The sequence below is a fragment of the Mizuhopecten yessoensis genome, unplaced genomic scaffold (assembly GCF_002113885.1).
Source record: "Mizuhopecten yessoensis strain PY_sf001 unplaced genomic scaffold, ASM211388v2 scaffold673, whole genome shotgun sequence".
NCBI lineage: Eukaryota > Metazoa > Mollusca > Bivalvia > Pectinida > Pectinidae > Mizuhopecten > Mizuhopecten yessoensis.
The window spans coordinates 890169-912263 of NW_018403664.1; the positions used below are offsets into that span (position 1 = coordinate 890169).

The window sequence follows — 22095 nt, forward strand, 5'->3', positions numbered from 1 at the left end:
CTGTTGTTATTTACACAACACCAATACTGACTCCACTTACATAAGTTCCTTTTTTTGTGTGAATAGACCAGCTGATCTTAGCCTTAGATATATATATCTTACTTATTGTAATGCCTGGAGGTTTTATTCAGTGTCTATATAAAGTCACCTTTATAAGTTTAAGTATTTTTAATGCCTGTGATTACATTCCTTTGATATATAGCATGTCCAAGTCTTACCACCCTTTTTTAATTAGCACTTTAGATGCACGGCAAAATTGTACTCAATATGATTACGGCTTAAATAATATGTTTACTGTATTTCAATGTACTTGGAATATATAAGTACACTGCAAGTCTTTCATCATGCACAAAATAAATAAAAAATAAAAAAGTAGCAGACTTTATTTAACATCCTGAGCATGCTTCCTGGATTTAACCTTGTAAATATGACATTACCAATGATCAACTTTAAATGACACTTGATGCAATAAGAAGATGGAAAATCTAAAAAGACCAATTCTAAATTGTTTTGGAAAATCTAAAAAGACCAATTCTAAATTGTTTTGGAAAATCTCAAAAGACCAACTCTAAATTGTTTTGTTCAATATCAGCTTGTTATAAATAAGGCTTCCATCTAAAAACTGCTTCTAATGTCATTTACCTCAGATATAAATAATCACTAATACTAAATGAAGTGTTTATAGGATCCTGATGTAAACTTACCTATGTTAGAAGTGGACCGGAAGCCTCATTTATGATTCACAGTTCTGATATTTTGTAGTGGGATAGTATCCGAGACTTTCCTCACACATCAACAATTAAAAGTTGTCAAGTCCTGTCTACCCAATCAACTCGGTAGTTCCTACGAGCACAAAATATCACTGTCTCACTGTTAATCCACAAAACTGAAAACTTCTAAAAAGCTCAATCAGTAAAATAGCTCAATTAGAATCAATCACCACTAATGTGATGTATTTCTCCACTTGTCTTACACCTTCTGGTTTCCTCAGCGACCACTACAACTTTTTTCGATTAATTAGTGTAGAAATCTGATTGAACTACTAAGAAACACATGACAATCACTGACTCATGCAATGCCGAGTATTCAACGCTATATGACAATGTGTTGCCGTCCAACACTCACCCGAGACTCCATCACGACCCTAGCAAGACGAATATCTCTGACTGATTGGCAATTCTCTATTTCCCAGGTTCACTTATCGTAACAGTTTTCCCAGCTTTACAGCTATCTGTACGGTCATACCACGTTCAACTACTTGCAACGGGAGTTAGGAAATAGTCTCGCCTCACATGAATTATTTCTCAGGCCGAGTATGGAGCTTTTTATCACAACTTTCGATGATAGATAAACGTACTCGAATAGATTGATAGTTTGAATAGGTAGACCACAATCTTTATTGACGGAAACATATAGCTAGTTATATATGTAATGATATACTAGCGATATACACAAAATGTATACACTCCTGTGTACCAATACCGATATTTATACAAGACAAATTAACATATTCAGTGAGGCATGTAATTAGGAATTATCCCCTAAATTAGTGAATTACAGCAATGTGTGTTGCACCAGATTGGTTTTTTGTTTGCAGTAAGTGCACATTTAACCATTTATTGAACACGTTAGGCCAAAAGTTCTGCATAACATGCAATATGCAAAGGTTGTTCCAACTGTTGTATTTGCCGTTATGAAGGTCTTTGTATGATCACTGGGGTGAGACAGATGTCACTACAGAGATGACACACAAAAATAACTGTTACAGCAGTCTCACCACCAGTCAGGCGTGACCATAGTACATAAATATTCAAACACACAAGGGAAGACCATCCCATCCGTATCATCTACGCTTGTTTTATGAATCACCTATCTGAAGCATTATCATGTAAATAAGTATAGGAATATGATATACAACTGGACAATTATAGTTGATACGGCGGACAAGTAAAACATTAACGCCCCATCATATCAGAAATACTGGCGATGTGATGTCATAGATACAAAACATTTCCATATGATAGAGTGTGTTCGTATCTACTTTTTCCACATTCTGGACAAGTTATCACTCTAAACAGGCTGTCACTATATATATATATATATGGACAAAATATCATTGTGGACAAAATATCACTATGGACAAAATGTCATTACGGACTAAATGTCATTATGGACAAAATGTCACTGTGGACAAAAAGTCATGATAGACAAAATGTCACTGTGGACAAAATATAATTGTGGACAAAATGTCATTAGGGACAAAATATCATTATGGACAAAATGTCATAATTGACAAAATGTCATTGTGGACAAAATATCATTAGGGACAGAATATCACTGTGGACAAGTTGTCTTAATGAAGACAGGTTGTCACTTCAAACAGGTCACTGAAAAAAGTTACAAACAACAGTTTCCTAATAAAGACGATATCACTCAAGAATGATTGTCACCATACAGGTTGTCAATATAGACAGATTGTCACCATACAAGTTGTCAATATAGACAGACTGTCACCATACAGGTTGTCAATATAGACAGATTGTCACCATACAGGTTGTCAATAAAGACTGATTGTCATGAATAATTTGTCACTGTAGACAGGTTGTCATAATGGATGAAAATTGTCAATGAAGATGGATAGTATCACTTTGGAAAAACTGTTGTTAAAGATAAGCGGTAGTAAAGAAGGTTACTTACACTGTAGATACACTCGTTGTCACATTGAAAACAGGTAAGCACTAAGAACAGGTAAGCACTAAGAACAGGTTAGTACTAGGAACAGGTAAGCACTAAGAACAGGTAAGCATTAAGAACAGGTAAGTACTAAGAACAGGTAAGCACTAAGAACAGGTTGTTATAATTGTAAACTTTATTGATTTTGTAGTAACTCTGAAACAAGTGTTTCTAACTGATATTACTTATTCTTGTTGACCTGGATGGTGCACAGCTGGTCTTAATGTGGGAGGAAAGCGTAGTAACCGGAGAAAACCAACATGGTCGGGCAGGTGACCTCAATCCTTTTAAGTCCAATCAGGGAATCAAACTGCAGCCGTTTTGGTGAAATCAAGTGTGCTATCCACTACACCAACAGACCACAAGTTTTTTGTGGATGGACTGTCACTATGGACATTTTCACAGCGGTAACAGGCTGTCATGGAGGACAGTACGACAACATAAATGTGTTTATATGTCTTATCGACAAACAGATCAATTAACATTCATAGTAATATTATAACAGGAAAATCACATCAAAGGATCTTTAAGGGAACAAATGAGGCCAATACGGAATAGTTAACACAACAAAGAGGCACACAGCCGCAGCAAAATGTTAGCCATCACGATCTTGTGTTGCCGGAACTCCCTAATTTGCATTCGTTTAAGGTTGTATGATCGGACAACAACCTCAGGTCAGAGAAAGTTCAGTTATAAAAACAATAAAAACACATGTTCTGACATATTTGCATCATCAAACATTCAAAACTTTTGTTCCTTTATATCAAGCATTAACCTAGTTTATAGGTTGATTATTTTGACAATCCTACAAGTCACCATTGTTTTGACAATCCTACAAGTCACCATTGGTTTGTTTGTTTGGAGTCTAAGTTCATCTGAGATTGCTTCATCACCTAGGTTACTGACCTTAGCATGGGTATAGTATCAACAGTGAGCTTACTGACCTTAGTATGGGTGTGGTATCAACAGTGACCTTACTGACCTTAGCATGGGTGTGGTATCAAGTTTGTTGTCCACACCCTACATCACTGTGACCCTACCGACCAATATGGGTATGAGTACAATAACTATTACGTCTGTCCTTGAGGACAATACCTGTAATGTTAAACAGTAACAGTAACTACTCTCAGTTTANACCAGTTAATGCCCTCAGTACGACCTTGAGAACATGTGCTATATTGTTACCCCTTCATCACCAGTTAATGCCCTCAGTACGACCTTGAGAACATGTGCTATATTGTTACCCCTTCATCACCAGTTAATGCCCTCAGTACGACCTTGAGAACATGTGCTATATTGTTACCCCTTCATCACCAGTTAATGCCCTCAGTACGACCTTGAGAACATGTGCTATATTGTTACCCCTTCATCACCAGTTAATGCCCTCAGTACGACCTTGAGAACATGTGCTATATTGTTACCCCTTCATCACCAGTTAATGCCCTCAGTACGACCTTGAGAACATGTGCTATATTGTTACCCCTTCATCACCAGTTAATGCCCTCAGTACGACCTTGAGAACATGTGCTATATTGTTACCCCTTCATCACCAGTTAATGCCCTCAGTACGACCTTGAGAACATGTGCTATATTGTTACCCCTTCATCACCAGTTAATGCCCTCAGTACGACCTTGAGAACATGTGCTATATTGTTACCCCTTCATCACCAGTTAATGCCCTCAGTACGACCTTGAGAACATGTGCTATATTGTTACCCCTTCATCACCAGTTAATGCCCTCAGTACGACCTTGAGAACATGTGCTATATTGTTACCCCTTCATCACCAGTTAATGCCCTCAGTACGACCTTGAGAACATGTGCTATATTGTTACCCCTTCATCACCAGTTAATGCCCTCAGTACGACCTTGAGAACATGTGCTATATTGTTACCCCTTCATCACCAGTTAATGCCCTCAGTACGACCTTGAGAACATGTGCTATATTGTTACCCCTTCATCACCAGTTAATGCCCTCAGTACGACCTTGAGAACATGTGCTATATTGTTACCCCTTCATCACCAGTTAATGCCCTCAGTACGACCTTGAGAACATGTGCTATATTGTTACCCCTTCATCACCAGTTAATGCCCTCAGTACGACCTTGAGAACATGTGCTATATTGTTACCCCTTCATCACTAGTTAATGCCCTCAGTACGACCTAGAGGGCATGCAATTACCATATTATTTTACCTTCATCTTATATTCATCAGATATTGCTTGGCTTAACTTATGTTTAACAAAGTTCATAAAGCATGAGTTGGGATGACCCAGTGTGGGGCATCACTGTCTACAAAATAACAAAGTATGAATTGTTTGGCCCCAGGGTGGAGCATTGGATTGGATGCCCTAGGGTGGAGCATTGCTTACTAGAAAATAACTAAACATTGGATGGGATGCCCTAGGGTGGAGCATTGTTTTTTGCATTATCTTTTATTAAGCTACTTCGCCTCATTGTGAATTGACAAGCGATATTAGTGCTGGAGGGTTTTATGAACTTGTTTGAAAGTACACATGAATGGCTTCACATCATCATAATCATCACCTCGCTCTGCAAGCAGCATGTTTACAAATTATCATCTGGTTTTTGTATCAGAGTGAAACAGAATCATCCACAGACACCCTTAAATTACAAGCATTCAAAATTCAATCAAAGAACACAATGATTTCACTTTAATTAATTTGAATCAATGACTGACTGACTCTTTATTTAATGAATGGATCAGTATTAACCTGAAATAATGTAAGGACACTATCAAAACCATGCAACACTAAAGCACAAAACCATGTCAACATTGAAACAAAAGAGGTCCATGGGCCAAAATAGGCCACTCTGATTGAAACTGGCTCAGTTTAAAACACAACAAGAGATCCCAGAGGGATCTTGGCACTCACCTTTGTACCATCTTCATTAGTTCTTTGTCAGTTCGATCTTTTCTCTTCTTTCCTCTAATCTGTTTGATCGAGTCATGTTAACAGTAAATGCACCTTGAGGTAACTTTTGATCAAAACTTAATACTGATGTGTATGAAAGCCAACCTTCAAAGTGAGTTTGTCATTTCACATATTTACTAGTACAGTACTTAATGTGAAAGAAATAGAATCGATCATTGCAATATGAGAAAGATCTGTTTAGTTCTTCTTTTAATCCATTTTGTTTTTATGATCAGTCTCAAAATATAACATACACAACGAGGGATCAAGGGGAACCTACATTTAAAATTTGAGAAAGATCCCTCCCGTACTTCCCGAGAAATAGCGATAACAAACTTTCACTATCAAAATCCAAGATGGCTGCCTGTCGGCCATGTTGTTTATCCGATCAGTCTCTAAAATTGCCCTGCACAGCTAGGACCAAGGGGAACCTACAGATAAAATTTAAGAAAGATCCCTCAAGTTCTTCCGGAGAAATAGCAGTAACAAACCCACACTATCAAAATCCAAGATGGCTACCTGTCAGCCATGTTGTTTATCCGATCAATCTCAAAAGTTGCCCTGCACAGCTAAGGACCAAGTGGAAGCTACATATAAAATTTGAGAAAGATCCCTCTGTTACTTTCCGAGAAATAGCGGTAACAAACTTTCACAATCAAAATCAAAGATGGCTGCCTGTCGGCCATGTTGTTTATCCGATCAGTCTTCTTGAGAAATACCGATAACAAGAATTGTTTACGGACGGACGACGGACCACGGACGCAGGGTGATTTGAATAGCCCACCATCAGATGATGGTGGGCTAAAAACACAAGAAAAGTTTAAGTTTAAGATAAGATCACTTTGGACTGAAGCCCCTTGTCACCTTGTGAAGAAGTACATGTACCTCATGTTCTCCCTATACCGTTCACCTGTTTGAAATGGGGTCAAATAGACTTGAAATGGAATATTTCATTTCTTTGTCTCTAAACCTCTTATTTGTTAATGATCTGCCCCTTTTGGGACTCGCCTTTTTTCCCACAATAACCCTCTGTTGATTTTGACTCCTTTACTTCCTTTTTGATTCCTATTGCCTCGATTGGTAAGAGCTCACTTTTGACCTTGGTGTAGAACCTTCACCCAAGTGAAGTAGGCAGTGGGTTCTGTCCCCAGGGCGGAACATACCAAGTCCTTTAAAATGTTAAAATGATAGTTGCTATCCCCAGCTACAAATTCAGCGTTTAAAATTATCGCAACAAGTGGTTCACCTGTTGTCAGCATATTGTGACTGGGCCAGCACACATACTGTTCTGAATGCCTTCAGCATTATATTTCGGTGAGGTAGCACTATATAGGTTGGCATCAGGTCCGGGCTAAGGCAAGGAGGTAGTTACAGCAACACACCCTGGTCCAGCACACATACACACATGCATGAAAACATAACACACATGGAGGCACGTTCTTAAATGACCTTAGCCATTCATAAGACAGTAAACATAATAGAACCAAACCAAGACTCCTTAATGTAGGCATCCCCATTTGGAGTCAGAAGAACTCAATTTTAGGATAATTAGTTCCTAAACTGCTTCCAAACATTCCAACAATCAAACAGGTAAGCTCTGCTATTTCTAGCTCTAGAGAATAATTCATTCTATATCATTCAATATTGACTCTTTTGGGGCCTCATCTCTCAGCTCCTTTAGAGCCCTGTCCTTGTCATAAAGATGTTTCATATCAATTTTGGCTAGAAACTATTTAGTACCTTTGTAGAAGAGCTTTATTGTCTCCCCTTACCTAACATTAAGTTAACTCTTAGTGTGGCCCCATTTCTTATCATGGAAACTTAATATAGTTTCTAACAGGAAACTTTTAAACATATACATACATATAAAACAGTCTATCTCTGCTATTTGTAGATCTAATATTACTAATTAAAGGAAAGCTGAAGCCTTGTTATAAGGCTGGTTTATGATTGGTTAAGATCTATTAAACACATTTGGATGACAACGTATGGATGCTTTTCACTCAGGGAAGTCTATCATACATTATTTCTGGGAGATGTATGGACCCTTATCGTTATTATATCTGTCTATGGGAACAATCAAAGCTAATTGTGTTAAAAAGTTAAGAGTTATCTTTCTTTGAACACACACTTTTCAAAAACAAAACACTATGTTATATAACCTTGTGTTAACTCTGACACCATTGTGTGTCCTCATGTGGACCCGATATTAGAAAATTGATAACTGGCCCCTAGATCCTTCCAGTTTGATGAGACATATATATAGGTACATGAAATGAGAAAATTTCATTTCATTTCCTTTTCATACCATGTTTAGTTTCAATCTATACAGAGCTTCTCTGGAAAAAGTACCTTTGGTATTCCTCCATGATAGATTGTAATTTTAACCCTTGGTGTAGCCCCATATTAAGTTGATAGGTCTTTTTATAAGGAAATATTATGCATGACTGCTGTAGAGCTTCATAAGCTTAGTTCTTCTAGTTCTAGGGCTCGAGTGGGGATGGGGGTACGTGTGGAATATGAAGAAACTGATTCATTAATCCTTTTGAGAATTCATACCAAATCTGAATGAGATAACCATGTAAACTTTTCCTATTTCTGAGTGATATGCTGGATGACCTTGAAATGAGGAAACCTTATTCATCACCTCCAGACAACTGGAGGCCAAGACATCATATTTCTATATCTCGATCAAAGAGATCTCTGAAAATCATTACTTTCTTTGTTGGGCTCTATTTTCTAATTCCCCAAAATGATAACACTTTGTTTGTATTATCGTAATGATGGCTTATATTGCATTTGTTTAACACCTGCTTAGTAGTTTAAAACTTTCGAATAATTTACTCATGATAGGTAACCAGCAATACATGACAATTGAATACAGAGGGCCAGCTAAAATCAAAGATGACATTATCATAATTCATATTCTGTCTGATTTTTTTTTAGAACAACACAGATTAAAACAATAAAATACACAGAAAGATCCAATTACATGCAACTTTTAGATCATCTGGGCAGATTACGATAGCAAGATTTAAACATGTTATGAGTTTTTTGTCTGGAAAATCACATTAGGGCCACATGACTCTAATAGGGACCTTCTGAAACTGTTTTCTTCTCATTTTAGATAGCAGAAACGGATTGGAAATCTAGCTGCATCATCTTTAGATATGTGGTTGTACTCGTAAGACTTCAAGTTCTAACGGTCAAGATATTCTTTTTTGATAATAAACTGTCTTAGATTCATCTAACTATAAAGCTTATATTTCTGAAATGTCTATTTTGTTCCAACAGATTTTAACAATACAAACTCAAATATTTGAAACCTGTAAAATTTTGTCCCCCATCTGTCTATCACAAGACCAATCAAAATCTGTTGCAATCCTTTAACATTGATGCCCAAGTGTTGTTTCTTTTTTATGACCAACAGGTCAAAGGATTTGGACATTCACCATGAACATGATATAATATGCAAGAAACGAAATCCTATAATTATGGACATCGTAGTTTAGAAGGATATACCGTGTATCTGAGGCTGTATCTCAATAAAGAATCCTTGTGTATGATTGCTGGATGTACTCCACACAATTCTGATGATGAAACATTCTCAATACAAACCTATCGTTTATAGTATTTGCTGATGATGTTCCATTCCTTGCTGACTCTAACAACATTTTCCATACCGCAGACTTTTATCTTTTTCAAATAAAGTCTTTATTTCCAATATTTAACAGTTGAAAGGAAATATTCATCTGAGCAAATGGTATTTTTCAAAACATTAGTGTTATAGATATATAAGGAATGAGCATGATTAATTATTGATGTCTAATATTTTAGTCCCTATAGCCTTAATCAGAACTGGGTTGATTTCTATTAAATTAGTTCTAATAAACCCGAGAATTTTGACAGTGATAAGCTGAAAGCTTTTCCATTCTGCCGGCATCAGTGTAAATAAAACATTGGTTATAGAATAATGGCACCTTCACATAATTTTAGGGAGTCCATTTAAGAGGCAAATGTGTATTTTGAATACACAATTCAGATTAATACACATTTACATATACTTTCGCAGATAATATCATAGAATGGTGAGTAATTGATCATCGACTGTAAGGAAAGTGATGGAGATGTTGACCTTGACCAGGTAATGAACTGGTAACCTTGACCTTGACCAGGCAATGAACCGGTAACCTTGACCTTGACTCCAGGATTCTGCAGAAGACATAATAGTTTTAACCTAAGCCACATAAGCAGCTTATAAGCAGCTTATATCGTCTTGTTTTTCAATAAATATATAATTCAATGCTCTTGTAAATCAATGGCATACATTAAGTAGATATATTCAATGATTCCCTAATAACTACTGCAGATCACATCAATTTTAATATACTACCTACTTAATACTCAAAATAAAATAGCATTTCATATTTTTTCTTCCTTCTTTCTTCATATTCATATCTCTTTTTGAATATATAGACACACAAACAATATGCAAGCAATATCTTCAATGGATCCCTACCAAAAATATAGTAAACTATACACATTTCAAAGCCAGCATCTCCGCAATAGTGAATTTATCCCTGTTTGCCGAATCTGTCATTCGTGCAATTCTTGTTAATACTCATTTTCATTATTCCATTACACTAACGGACAGGAGATACCCAAACATTGAGTAATACTCTTCACTTTGGTCTGTAAGTCACAGTCTTCCACTAAGGGACATCAAACAAGATCTAACGAGTTTCTATCTAGCATAGGTACATAGCCAAGCTAGAATGTATTGTACAAAATACCATCACATATAATACATGTACTTCCCTCTCCTCCAAGCTGTGTCTGCTGGCACTAGCCTTACAATTATCAACAAGAGCGTGTTCCAATTTTCGGGAATGACACAGAAAAATCTGAAGGTTTTTTGTGTGTGATGCATTATGATGTTGGCTGATTCTGTGCCTTAATTGCCAGTGTGGCTCTCTAGGATTGTGTTCACCTGTTTGTTGCTTTGATGTCAAACTGCTCCACAAGTACCAGGACAGGTGTGTGTCACTTCTTGTCAAGATAAGGGTATAGCCTCATCCTCATACCACATAGATGCATTTTGTATACCATCCACAATAACAGATATGCATAAACTTTTTATAGATTACAACAATTACGAAACAAGCTATGTCAACTTATATTTATCATTCTTGGCCAAGATGTTAGAGCCCAGGAGGCTGGTTGGCCCAGTGGAAAGTGCACTTGCCTTTAGCCACGACGGCCAGCCAGGGTTCTATCGCCCGATGGGATGCGAAAAGATATGGGGTCACCTGCCCAACCTTGTGGGTTCTCTCTGGGTACTCTGGTACCACATCAAGACCCTCACTATATCAAATAGACGATGAACTGAATAAAGAAATACTTCAGTGCTATTGGTGCAGACTTTGACCAGAAAGTGCATGTTTAATGCAGACACATGGTATGACTCCTGTTTTAGCAACAGTCCGTTAGCTAGTGAGGTCCTACACTACTTTGTACTTTGATATCATTCAGAAACATTTTAGGACATTAGCCAAACTCACTATTCCTATTTGATTGGTACACACAGAAAATGACATCAGATTTAACCAAAGTCAAAGGGGCCATTAGATTCTAATGCTATCATTAACTAACATGTGTCATGGTTTTTTGTTTGTTTTCCATTTATTTTACAATAATAAATTAATCACCACAGTTTGATTCCAGTACAGAGTTCCACAACAACAGCCCCGATTTTCCCAAGACAATCCCTCAACGCTACAGCATCTCCACTCACCATTGTCTAATTTTCATCTGTTTATTTGATAACTGATAATTGGCCAAAATCAATTCTTTTCTGTCCAATTTCTAGGACCTGAGGCTGATAAAATTATCTCAGATGGCAACATAACATCAGTAATTACATATTGTGACACTGGCAGGCTTCAACGTTCTTAAACAGTAGGCTTGTTAGTGTCACATCAACACTTTTATAATGATTATTTCTAAATCATTGCTGGGAGATAATTTATTAACTCTTGATCATTTTAACATTGAAAAATGTTTTATCGATTTATAAAAAATGTGAAAGTTTTGATACAAAGTCAAATTTCACCTAATTTTCAAAAGAATGCAATTCTAGTTTTAAAACATTTTGCTACACAAGAACTGAATATGGAAGAAAGATAATGATTCATTAATATTTCCTAAATAACCTTTGAACAACTAGTGTGTTACTGAAAAAGTAGACTCCCCTGTATGTACAAATATACTCATCCAAACATATCCATACAATATAGATTACTAGCTGGAATTCTGTATTTGATTGTTATCAAATACTGTGACAGGTTAGATTGGATTACCTGCTAGACTTCAATAAGACTGGATTACCTTCAATTAGAACCATATTACCTGTTACAAGACTTGGTTAAGACCAGATTACCTGTTAAGTTCATTGATTACCTGCTACTACACTTGACATTCTAGACTTGCTTACCTGCTGGACTAGAAAATTACCTGCTGGACTATAGAAATTACTTGCTGCACTTCATAAAGACTGAATTATCTGATAGATTTTACTAAGAATAAAAATAGATTACGAACTAAACTTTATTCAAACTAAATTATCTGCAACACTCACCTTCCCTACTAGACTTGATTACCTGGTTGAGAGCTAATGACCTACTTAAGACTTAATTAACTGCTAGACTTGATTAGCTCCTTCTCGTTTAAAATGGAAACATGTATGAGATAAAGAGTCACATTTATGTTATTATGCAATTCACAGATATCTAATTGTCATTAGAATGTGGCCGATGAAATGTCCTATTCTGTCCATATTCCCAACCGCAGTCATCAACTCCATATGGTTGTACTACAGCATGGATCACTCCATTAAAGGAGATCAAATATAAAGGAGTCCCCACGGTAACATAAAGGCAGAGCCATCATAAACTTGATAAGTAACCTGTTATCTTCCACAAGTTGACAGTTACAGAGATACAATGAGCTTTTAATGTCACTCAATCACTGTCAATAAAAAATGTTTTGAAAATTCAAAGTTCAAACAAAACGTTAATACAACACTTTTCTTCAACATGTATGACAGCTTCAGACAAGGTTGTAAAGCAGTGTGCAGAAAGAGGACAGATACACGACTTCAGACAAGGTCGTAGAGTAGTGTGCAGAAAAAGGACAGATACACGTACAAGACTTCAGACAAGGTCGTAGAGCAGTGTGCAGAAAAAGGACAGATACAAGACTTCAGACAAGGTCGTAGAGTAGTGTGCAGAAAGAGGACAAATACAAGACTTCAGACAAGGTCGTAGAGCAATGTGCAGAAAAAGGACAGATACAAGACTTCAGACAAGGTCGTAGAGTAGTGTGCAGAAAGAGGACAGATACACGTACAAGACTTCAGACAAGGTCGTAGAGCAGTGTGCAGAAAGAGGACATTGCAGATACACAACTTCAGACAAGGTCGTAGAGCAGTGTGCAGAAAGAGGACAGATACACGTACAAGACTTCAGACAAGGTCGTAGAGCAGTGTGCAGAAAGAAAACAGATACATGACTTCTTTCACAATATCTACTTGATAGAAGGTACACATGTTTTAGACAACCGCAATCCTGAAAAAAGATCAGCACAAAAACAAGACAAGTTTTCTGGTTCAGGATTTCTGAAGCACTTTGCTAATAATGTACTTATACCTACTTTATGTTTCAAGTTCAACAGACATAAAAGTAAACACGATGGAACAAAAAGCTGTGACAAAAGGATAAAAGAGGAGCTTGTTTCCCCCATCTACCACGCCATGGGGACAAACAGTGTTAGTGCTCCCACACAATATTCCATACATCCAGCGACTTCCACCTGTTTTACTCCAGTATTACAGCTACACTAAAAGCCAGAAAAATAAATCTTTAAAATAATTTTCAAAACAACTAGATTTGAATACAGTCCCATTAAGAAGAACCACTGAAATCAAATTTGAAGATGTGAAGTGTGAATTTAGACACTTTCTTTATTTTTTGGTCTCCCATTTAGAAACCTAATACAAAGAATGGGAATTGAAGGATGGAGTTTTATGACCAGTTATCGGGTACTGTGGCCTTCTACACATAGTATATTACAGCCAGTATCAGTCGGGAACAAGTAATGGTAATAGCTGTGTCTGGACCCCGTATACAACTTAACAATGCTCAACTGTCCATGAGCTGGCAGCAATGAAAAGAGACCTTTTCTAAAAATTGAATAGAACTTCGACAGCCAAGAGGTAGAAATGGCTTATACAAGTTGTACGATTTAACCCCTAATGTTAACTATGAACAACACAGTCAAGTAGATTATGATAATAGAACTGTCTGGTCCCTAATAGAAACTTGACTATCAACAACACAATCAGGGGGAGCTAGAATGTAACTGTCTGGTCCCTAATAGAAACTTGACTATCAACAACAAAATCAGGGGGAGCTAGAATGTAACTGTCTGGTCCCTAATAGAAACTCGACTTTCAACAACACAATCAGGGAGAGCGAGAATGGAACTGTCTGGTCCCTAATAGAAACTTGACTATCAACAACACAATCAGGGGGAGCTAGAATGTAACTGTCTGGTCCCTAATAGAAACTTCACTATCAACAGCACAATCAGGGGGAGCTAGAATGTAACTGTCTCGTCCCTAATAGAAACTTCAATATCAACAACACAATCAGGGGGAGCTAGAATGAAGTGTCTGGTCCCTAATAGGAACTTGACTATCAACAACAAAATCAGGGGGAGCTATAATGTTACCGTCTGGTCTCTAATAGAAACTTGCATATCAACAACACAATCAGGCGGAGCGAGAATGGAACTGTCTGGTCCCTAATAGAAACTCGACTTTCAACAACACAATCAGGGGGAGCTATAATGTTACCGTCTGGTCCCTAATAGAAACTTGACTATCAACAACAAAATCAGGGGGAGCTATAATGTTACCGTCTGGTCTCTAATAGAAACTTGCATATCAACAACAAAATTAGGGGGAGCTAAAATGGAACTGTCTGGTCCCTAATAGAAACTTCTCTATCAACAGCACAATCAGGGGAAATATTCTCATTACTGTATTACATATGTATGTGCATGTGTATGATTGGTTGAAAGATGTGAACCGTGTCAATGGAATGCACAAACCACGTTCCTTTCATACAATCTGACAAAACTCTGTCCAGGGCCTGAAAAGGCATTAATATCATATGATCTGACAAAACTCTGTCCGAGGGCCTGGAAAGGCATTAATATCATATGATCTGACAAAACTCTGTCTGAGGGCGTGAAATGAAATCAATGTCATACAATCTGATAAAACCCTGTCTGAGGGCCTGGAATGAAATCAATGTCATACAATCTGATAAAACCCTGTCTGAGGGCCTGGAAAGACATCAAGGTCATACAATCTGACAAAACTCTGTCTGAGGGCCTGACATGACATCAATGTCATACCATCTGACAAAACTCTTTTGTCCAAGGGCCTGGAAAGACGACAATGTCATACGATCTGACAAAACTCTGTCTGAGGGCCAGGAAAGACATCAATGTCATACGATCTGACAAAACTCTGTCTGAGGGCCTGAAATGACATCAATGTCATATGATCTGACAAAACTCTGTCCGAGGGCCAGGAAAGACATCAATGTCATATGATCTAACAAAATTTGTCTGAGGGCCTAGAAAGACATCAATGTCATACAATATGATAAAACTCTATCCGAGGGCCTGGAAAGACATCAATGTCATACAATATGATAAAACTCTATCTGAGGGCCTTGAAAGACAACAATGTCATATGATCTGACAAAATCTGTCTGAGGGCCTGGAAAGACATCAATGTCATACAATATGATAAAACTCTGTCTAGAGGGCCTAGGAAGACATCAATGTCATACAATATGATAAAACTTTATCCGAGGGCCTAGAAAGACATCAATTTGTCATATGATCTGACAAAACTCTGTCTGAGGGCCTGAAATGACATCAATGTCATATGATCTGACAAAACTCTGAGGACCTGCGAGGCATCAATGTCATACGATCTAACAAAATCTGTCTGAGGGCCTCGGAAGACATCAATGTCATATGATCTGACAAAACTCTGTCTGAGAGCCTAGGAAGACATCAATGTCATACAATATGACAAAACTCTGTCTGAGGGCCTGGAAAGACATCAATGTCATGCAGTCTCTCTAATATCTGCCTGAGGGTCTGATTTTATTTAGTGCGGCTTGTTTGTGGAGATCAATACAGATAAACTTTTTATTAGCATATCAGGTCACCTGAATACATGTATATTTAATAATTTATTTTGTATCATAAATAATGAATATAGCTTAATATATGAAATGTATCCCAATGCTAGCGTACACAGAACACAGCCTGTGTGACAGCTGAAGTATTGAATTTTCTAATCTGTGTTTTTTTCTACTGTTCACACTAATTATATATGTTTCCGTTGTGTCACATTTTGAAGCTGCTATGGCAAATTACTTGGCAAGGTTAAAGGAATTAGGTTGTGGGTTAAAAGAATTAAAGTCATTGATTGAAGAAATTCAGTCGTGCAATACAACACTATATTGTTACTATTATTCTCACTCTTCTTAAAGAATTCAACAAATATTTTAATTCAAATACAACAGAATTTTTATATATATGAGAATTTGCATAATGAATAAACTCTTTGCTCTTTGTCTGACCTTCCATCACGATTAGCTTCCGCTCAATTACAGCCAAAAAATGGTCAACCATGGTATGCAAATCCTAATAGAATGACTCGATCAGGCTAAGTCTGATGGCCAATGCGATCCATGCCCATTTATACATAATTTGTCACTTCTCGATTCTGAATGGCTAAATGATTAGAGTTCAATATTTGCACCAAAAAGTGGTCTGATCACAACCAAATGTGGTATGCACAAATATAATGGCAAATCTCAGTATAAGTTTGATTGTAAATGTGATGCATGCATATTCACACGTAATTAAGGAGGCTACTTGACTCTGATTGGTCCATTTGCTTCCATGCTATAACTGCTCTTAAAATGGCAGATACATATCTAGCATGCACAACGTACTGGAAAGTTCTACACTGAGTATTGTCTACACCAAATCTCCACAATGGACTACAGACACAACACGCATTGTCTGGGATATGAGCCTGGATATAAAGTCCACGGTTTTGTTTGTTCACTATATTCAAATTCAATTAGATTTTTTATATAAAAATTTAGCATTATCACTATATCTCATTGGTCACATAAAATCTTTTGTAAACAGAATACCAGACTTAATTTGCATTTTTCTCATACAGGACATTTGTACCCCCATAACATCTAATATTACCGTGTCTATTGACAAATGTGTACTTTATGTGTCAGACAAAGGAGGTATGTGTTCAAGTTGAGAAGGAAAGTCTCAACATAACAGCTCCAAAAGCTTTAGCAAACCTCATTATTGACCAAAACAATTAACAATACAAGGCTTTAATTTGAAAAGTATATGATCAGAAAAGTTCTCCCATGAAATCTGTCAAACGTATTTAAACAGCTGATAATAGATGTAAATTGATTCAGCTTTTTTATAGATCTTAACACAAAAAATAATACCCTACTTCTGCAATAAGAATGGGAATAAAACATCCGTGTTAATGTTTTTGTTACACCGACTTCTCCGTGGGCATCAAAGCTCCGCCAATAACTAAGTATTGAATCGGCTAAATACTGGGGGTCATATATTGTGTACATGTGTAACGGGAATTTAAATTAATTGTACTCCTGTATAAATAGAAATATATGTGTATTTTGCCTATTTTAGTTCAACCCATAGCAAACAGTTGACAACACATTTTAACCATTTTATTGTGCTAGGACTAGTGACATATCATCGTCAATAGAATTTAATATATTTAAAAATCTTTTATTAGTATTATTTGTCATGTAGACCCATTCCTCTATGTCTGACATTGTCCTCAAGTTTAGGGTAAACATGGAGACTAGAGTTTAGGTGAAGAGGGAGTGTCTGATAAATATCTTTCAATGTACAGGTATATCCAACTCAAAGCCATACTCAATTGAATGACAAAGGTAATTTCTTTATTAATTTTATGAGTCTGTCCCGAATGGTGCTATATTTCATTGGAGTGTACTTCACGTTTTGAGTGTTGTAAATAGAGAGACCCAGTCTGTAGGATTACTTATATGATGTACATATGTATAGATCACATTATTTATCTACATCTAACCATTTTAACTATCTGCAAACTTTCAAGACTCCTTGACTTGAAATTTTGACTCCCAAGTTTTGACTTGAAGTATGATCAATCAGAAACAGCCAACACTTGGAGCTATATTACTTTGTGAAGCTTTAATCATTTGAGAACTACAGGACATCTGCAATATTTCTGGGAGGTTCAGGGTATATGCTACTTTGTATATGAAACCTATAATTTGAGTAGGAGTTCACTCCCTTGTAAAACTTTAAATTACCAATATCTATTCAATCTAACAATTACTTGAACATTATCAAAGCAAAAAACCTTGTGCACTTCTGTTCAAATGTGTCTTCAATTCTTGTGTACCTTTCAAATGTATCATCCATTCTTGTGTACCTTTCAGATGTACCATCCATTCTTGTGTACCATCCATTCTTGTGTACCATCCATTCTTGTGTACCTTTCAGATGTATCATCCATTCTTGTGTACCATCCATTTCTGTGTACCATCCATTCTTGTGTACCTTTCAGATGTATCATCCATTCTTGTGTACCTTTCAGATGTACCATCCATTCTTGTGTACCTTTCAAATGTATCATCCATTCTTGTGTATACCTTTCAAATGTATCATCCATTCTTGTGTACCATCCATTCTTGTGTACCTTTCAAATGTATCATCAATTCTTGTGTACCTTTCAAATGTATCATCCATTCTTGTGTACCTTTCATATGACTCATCAACTCTTGTGTACTTTTCAAATATTTCTTCAATTAGATTAATCAACAACTAATTATACCACAATTAAACATGTACTGCAGATCAATTTTGATAATCGCACAGATAATAAAATTCTGATTAAAATCAGAAACCTATTTTAATATTGACTGTATTATAATGAAGGATATTGTTGTCAATTTCTGCTCAGAGTACATCTCAATTTTCCTGAATAAAAACAAAAAGTTTGTATTGGTTCCTACAGGAGATGCTAACCTGGTTTCTATTTCAGGAGACAGAGTCACATTAATTATGAATCATAAAATATTTCTATCAATTCAGTTCTGTAAATTGTATTTGTCTAAAATTGAAAAATAAGTCATTTATAATGAGAAAATCTGAAGTTAACATTCTGTTTTTATACCATACATTTTTTAAATTTAAATAATTACAGCTACTTAATATTCGCTTTAGTTCTTATTTATTATGTTTAACAGATTTTTGTCATTATCAATGTTTAACCATTTCACCACTGTAGACCAATGGACTAGTCCAGATCAACGCATGGTAGAGTCTACTAAAGCTTTGTAGGTGTGAAAGGGTAAATATCATAAGTCTTTATAGGATACCATTTGTTGCTTAAAACAAGATGTAACTAGTAGGTGAAGAAATAGGTATAATTCAATGTCAAGCTAACAAGGCCAAAGTCTTGGTAGCTTAACAGGGAGGCAATGGATTGTTTTTTTAATTAAGGATTACCCTTTTATTTTGTTTTGTTTATGAGATATTAAATCCAATGGAGCACAAGGCAAATTGCGTAAACGCACACGAAGCGTTTACGAACATCATTTTACCCGTTTTTTTAATCTATGACCCGAAAAGACCTAGATTCTCAAACCTAGCCTCGTTTTCAGTCATTCATGTGCGATCCTCTGACTTCATCGTTGTATTAAAATGAGACATCCGAATGTATAGTTTGTTAACACTTTTGCGTTTGGACAGTCGACTGTAGGCTGTCAAATTAGCTTTGAAAGGTGTGAACAAGTAATTATAAGTGTCGATGTCTGAGTAGAGCTGATAAACAATGTGCCTTGACGCATGACTAAGACGGATTATTGATTGGACTTGTAACAATGCAGGTAGGTACTATATATACTTAATGTTAGATCTATTTTATATTATGAAAACGTGTTGCAGTGCGATAATTGCAGTTTATTATAGACACATGGCGTCATGCATTCTTAACTCTTGTTAACAATAAACACAGTTCAACAGATTACTTTGTTGAGTTTTTATTTGATACCCCTTTCCACAAATCAGTTGTACATCATGTCAAGTGCAAGAAAGAGGGCCTTATCTGGCCCAGCTTCTTGTGAAAGTCCAAATACAAAGAGGAAGAGATATTTATGTACATATCAACGTGCATGGGAAAATAAATTTACTTGATTACAGGCCAGTGACCAGTTATTACAAAGGTTTAATTCCTATTGGTTTTCATATACATAATGGGTATAGAATATCAAAAGAGGGCAAAAATGACGCTACGCGTTATGACCCTGATTTGAAAACCCCAAAGAGGTTCATCACCCTGATTTGTACGCGGAGAGGTTAATTGACAGGTATGTATATTTACAATATTTTCTTTTAACAATAACACCATTAAAAGAGTCGGATACAAGCATTTACCTTGTGTAATCCGCGTTCAAAATTATTTGGACGTCATGTTAATCCGTTCGAAACAGCCATTCGCAAAAGTTGTTGACAGACAGCTAAACCCCACCCACTTTATCCGTGACAACAAATGGAAAAAGTTCCTCCATTTCAATGTTTTTATTCACATAAAATATCCATATTTAACTTCATACAATATCTTCATAATTGTATCAGTAGGTAATGGAATAAATAATTTTATATTTGTATGAAATTGAGGTACTGTAGCAAAATACTTTACGTAGTAGAAAATATTAATGACCGCGGACGTCTTTTAAAAGTGATGCGCCCAAAGGCGGGAAATAGCGAGTGCTACAATGTCGTCGAGTGATAGTTACTAGCCTATAGGCCTGGTGGAAGTTGAATGTGCGGTTATTAAAAATTGCTGTTTGTAAGCAAACCGGAGGTTTTAACAGATGACATATTTGTACACTGTATTATGTGGATAAATCGTTTGTTGGCCGAGTGACTGTTGATGTAACATTTGGGAGACAATAAATTTAACCTACATTTCTAGGAACGATAGCCATCGTTTCTGTGTCATGGCGGCCGACACTCATAGATGAGAGAGTGGATCTAGTGGAGCATTTTTGTATCGACAAACAATCGCGGCTGTAGCTTCTGACACTAGCTTCATTTTTATGATCGGTCATGAACATGATCTGTCTTGTCTCGAACGCGACATCATTTGGTGTCTCAAAGGCACGGTAGTCTAAATGCTAGCGTTTGTTTGTAAACATTTACATGAGGTTTGCGGAAAGAAGACTGCCAATATTTTCATATATTCATACGCGGTGAACTGGGACACGTTCTAAGCAGACTTGCTCATGCACACTTAAGTTATCAATCCGAAACAGTGGCAATTGTAAATATTTGAAATTATTCTTTAACAACATCGTTTATTCTTATTAACCAACGCCAGCATCCTAAACAACAAACCCTAGGATTTTGCAGATTTTTTTTGTACACAGAAATGTAAAATTACATCCCTTTGGTATTTTTAAGGCCGGCATTAATTCTCTTTTTTAAAAACATATTACTAGTGTGAGTTATCCAAGTAAACAGGTTTGTATATTGGTGTACTGACTTTGATCTGTCATTAATGTACAATCACTGAGCGACATTTTCTGATGTATAATAACTTACAGACACTTGTACAGTAAATTTACACAATGTCCAGTAATTAATCGTTCAAGTGACCCCAAACTATCTCATTAACAGCAAATAGTGTTTATACTTTATTTGGACGTGTAATGAAGATAAAGGAAGTCTGCCGATTTTCACACATACACAGTTTATGGTAAGATACTGAAGCTGACATTGTTATGACTTAAGGAAGCTGTACGATGGGCTCTGTATATTACTGCCCTCAGTTCTAGAGCAGTGCATGTACAGCACCTGGGTTATAATCAGTATAAATCAGACACTTACCTTTCAAACTGTGTTAAAAAGGCACAAACGTCTTTCTGAAAAATATGAGATTATTATATGTTTTAGTTATATTATACCTTTCAATACGCTAAAAAATTAGTTCCTGACTAAAAACCTGGAACACTGACAGGTGTTAGCAAGGGCTCATGTGCCTAACTGTGATCATTCTAAATAACAAATTGTAGACAAGATGCCAATCCGAAATCTTCAATCTCATTTTTCAGAAATCTCCGATATAAAGTGGTTTGCAACTGATGCTATTTTCAAATCTTCAATCTCAATTTTAGAAATTAAAGGTCTAAACACAACATGTAGTTTTATAAATGAGA

At 36.4% G+C, this 22095-nt stretch overlaps 1 protein-coding gene across 6 annotated transcripts in view; it reads right to left on the minus strand.

Moving 5' to 3' along the window:
* The window catches only part of LOC110451825 (thrombospondin type-1 domain-containing protein 7A-like), a 328653-nt gene that overhangs the window by 278670 nt on the left and 27888 nt on the right, over window positions 1-22095 (minus strand). For all 6 annotated transcript variants that reach the window (XM_021500117.1, XM_021500108.1, XM_021500087.1 and 3 more), the window contains exon 2: window positions 21767-21801. The gene's annotated coding sequence lies outside the window, so the exon portion shown is untranslated. The remainder of the gene's footprint in view (window positions 1-21766; window positions 21802-22095) is intronic.